Source organism: Carlito syrichta, unplaced genomic scaffold (assembly GCF_000164805.1).
Source record: "Carlito syrichta isolate Samal-C Ts95f unplaced genomic scaffold, Tarsius_syrichta-2.0.1 Scaffold305715, whole genome shotgun sequence".
NCBI lineage: Eukaryota > Metazoa > Chordata > Mammalia > Primates > Tarsiidae > Carlito > Carlito syrichta.
In genome coordinates, this window is record NW_007249811.1 from 170,643 (window position 1) to 174,804 (window position 4,162).

Sequence of the window (4,162 nt, forward strand, 5' to 3'; positions counted from 1 at the left end):
GCAGGTGAGGAGGTCAAGTATTAGATGGGGTGCAAGTAATGTCCTTCCAAGGAGATAATGTGGCAATAATTGGTAGAGTGAGCCATTGGAGGGAGAATTTGGAGCTTAGGAGGTTTATTGCAATAAGCCAAAGAGAAGACAGTAAGTCCTCAACTAGGGTTATTGCAGCCATAATAAAGAAGAGAGAATGATTTCCAAGAAACATTTGAGAGATAAAGTGAATGCTCCTTGTTTGAAAAAGCAGAGCAAAGTTTCTCTGGAGTACACTCCCTCACACCTTTAATCATATAATTTAACTATACACACATTCCCTCACACATTCACACACATACACACACAGGGTCTTGGTATCCTTCCAGGATGGCCAAAAACTCACTGAGCAAAAATGTATTCTAAGACTCAGGATACTTAACTTTTCATCAAGCCTTCCAGACTGAGCTCTTTCATAAAACATACTCAACCTCATTTGTCTTTATCTCCAGTACAGTATATGCTTGACAAGTGATTACTGATTAAATGAGTGAATGAATACATCGTTTCAATGTTTTGTTTCTGGATCACTGGAAGATTATGATGTCTTTGATGAGGATTAAAAAAAAATAAAGACAGAGGAAGGAGAGCAGGTTTTTCAAAGGCTGTGAGTTCAGTTATAGACTTTTCCACTCAGGTCAGGAACCTACAAAAGAGTCATTATGAGACCTCATGGCAGCTTCCTGAGTCAGTTTTTTGTATTACTTACAAAATAAATTATGTAATCATGATATTCTAGTAACCCATTACTCTGAGCTATCTAGCTCAGTTCCTATGTTCCTTGGCATTGGAACTTCTCTATTGATATTTATAGTGAATTGATATTACATGGCAATATCAGTTTATGTGAAGGGTGAGTTGAGATTAAAACATGCATCCAAGCTTCTAAAAACTTATGTTGCAAAAGTAAATGAGAAAAGCATTTGGCTTCAAAGGTTCTAGATTGATCTTCTATGAATGTAAACGAGATTGAAACAAACTCCCAACTGTCTATATCATCTAATTTTATGATGTTTATATTTTCAGCAAACTACACCCACTCTCTTTTGTGTATGTATGCTAAATGGCAGGATAGATTTTAATAATGTGAAGAATGCTTTTAAAAAGAAATAGTTTGTATTGAGGACAGGGTCATTAAATGTGTTGCTAAGTCCAATTTGTGTCTTTAGAGTGGTCTCAATTTTGGTGTCAGAGTTCTGTTAAACAAACTCACAAAGTTGTGCAAGGGATGCTAAAGTCATGCTATATTTTCTGTAGTCTAGGAAGCACCACAACAAAAGTTCAGGCATTTGTCAATTCTGGGAAAAGAGAGAGTAAGAGAAAAGGAGGGATACCCAGATCTGTATTGCCAGAAGCTGACCCCTAAGAATGAATTTGATAGGTTACCTTGCTTTCTGGCTCCCATTGGGAAGCACAGGCAAAAAACCAGAGGAAAGTTTGAGATAACCTCACTGTGGGGTCACTGTGACCCTCCTGTCTGCATCTGGGCCTCTTAGTCTCCAGTTCCTAGTAACTATTCCCTTTCTTTGCCAGTTCAGGCTTCTGGTGATAATTATGCCTGAGTTTCTAGCTCAAGGGTATGACGCTATTCTTTGTGATTTCTTTGCCCTCCTTCTGATAAACTACCTCTTCGTTAAACTCTTATTGAAATTTCACTATCCTATCTCATTCCTACCAGGCTACTAATCAATAACAACAGTCATAAAACATTGAAAGTCCTGGTTTCAAGAGCTTCTACTTTTTTTTTCCCAGTAAGACAGACTTTGCTCAGTACTACCTCAGTATAACCTGAACTCAACTCCTCAAACCTTTTTTTTAAGATGCGGGTTACAATTCAGGATTAGATATACAAATGGACATCATACAAATAAAGTTTGAGCCTCCCTTTTGTCCCCACTCTGCCTGGTTTGAGATCAGGTACCATTATTGATGTTGTGTCCTCCACCTCCCCGCCCCCACCCTGGCAGTATCCCACTACTGCCAGTTCCTTTCTTATGGCATTTTGGTAAATGTTCAGGGTGTGCTTATGAGTGAGAAAATGTGGTACTCTCTTCTTTGTTTCTGTGATAGATCACTGAGTATAATAGACTCTAAATCCATCCACGTTGCTGCAAAACTCTACAATTTTATTCATATTTAAATTTCACTCATACTGAAAGGATTTTTGCCTTTAACTCATAAATAAAATTATTTCTATAAATAACTTTTTTAAGTTCATTTAGGGAAGAAAAAGAAAATATTAGAAAAATCCCAGAAGAATTTGTGCCAATTGGGGTCCCTTAGTCAAACTGATAATTGCTTGGAAATAAAAAATATGAAAGTGTGAATACTGAAAATTAGCAAAAGTGTTTCCATATGAATTTCTGTATCGTCATTTCCAGGTCTGAGAAGAATGATGTTGGTAATTTCATGGGTATTGCGTTGAATCTGTAGATCGCCTTTGGTAGGATGAACATCTTAACAATGTTTATTCTTCCTATTCATGAGCATGGAATATCTGTGCCCTCTTGAATTTATTTGAGCAGTGTTTTGTAGTTCTCATTGTAAAGATCTTTCACTTCTCTGGTTAGGAAGATCCCAGGGTATTTAATTTGGGGAGGTGGGGACTATTGTGAATGGGATTGTGCTTTTTATTCAGTTCTCAGCCTGCCTGTTGTTGGTATATAAGAATGCAACTGTCTTTGAACATTTATTTTATACTGTGAGATTTTGCCAAAGTTTTTTTATCAGTGAAAGCATGCTTTTTGACAGATTCTCTTGAGTTTTTGAGGTATAGGATCATATCATCAGCAAAGAGGGATAACTTAACTTCCTCTTTTCCTATTTGGATATCCCTAATTTCCTTCTCTTGTCTACTTTCTCTAGCTAGGATTTCCAACACAATGTTGAACATGAGGGGTGAGAGTAGGCAGCCTTGTCTTGTTCCGGTTTTTAAGGGAAATGTTTCCAGTTTCTGTCTGTTTACAATATGCAGGCTGTGGCAAAAGAAACCATCGAGAGAGAGGAGACAACCCACAGAGTGGGAGAAAAAATTTGCCAACTGTGTATCTGGCAAAGGCCTTAACTTCCAGTATCTACAAGGAAATTAAATGTGCTGAAAGGAAAAGAAACAAACAGCTCCATTAAAAAGTGGGCAACAGACATGAATAGATACTTCTCAAAAGATATATGGGCTACCAATAGACACATGAAAAAGTGCTCAGCCTTGCTAGTTATCAGAGAAATGCAAATCAAAACCACATTGAGATACCACCTAACTCCAGTAAGAATGGCCATAATTAATAAAACAAAAAACAATGGATACTGGTGAGGATGAGGGGAAAAAGGAATGCTTCTACACTGCTGGTGGGAATGCAAACCAGTGCAACCTCTTTGGAAAACTGTGGTGATTTCTAAAAGAACTAGACATTGACCTTCCATATGACCCAGTAATCCCCCTACTGTGAATATACCCAGAGGAACTCAAATCATTTTACAAAAAAGATACCTGCAAGATATGTTTATTGCAGCACAGTTCATAGTAGCAAAAACATGAAAACAATCATGCTGCCCATCAAAACTGGACTGGGTAATAAAAATGTGGTACATATACACAATGGAGTATTATGCAACCATAAAGAAGGACAAGCATGCAGACTTCGCAGTATCCTGAAAGGGTTTAGAGTCTATCATACTCAGTGATCTATCACAGAAATAAAGAACAGAGTACCACATGTTCTCATTCATAAGGGGACCCTGAACACTTACCATAATACAATAGAAAGGGATTGGCAGTAGCAGGATACTGCCAGGGTGGGAGTTGGGGGATGCAATAAGGGTACCTGATCTCAAATCAGGCAAAGTGGGGACCAAAGGGAGGCCCAAACTTTACCTGTATAATGACCACTTGTATACCTAATCTTGAATTGTACCCCATATCTTTAAAATAAAAAAAAAAAGGGTTAAGAGATCAAGGCCACATATATACAGCAAAAGTAATAATGGACAAATTATAAAATATGGTCTTCTTAAATATAGCTCAATACTATTCAGAAAGTTATTTTTTCCCTTGAATTTGTGAATATACTCTCAATTTTGGAATGCTCATGACTTCAATATTCAATCCTCTTCTGTATTTCACTCACTCCCTTTG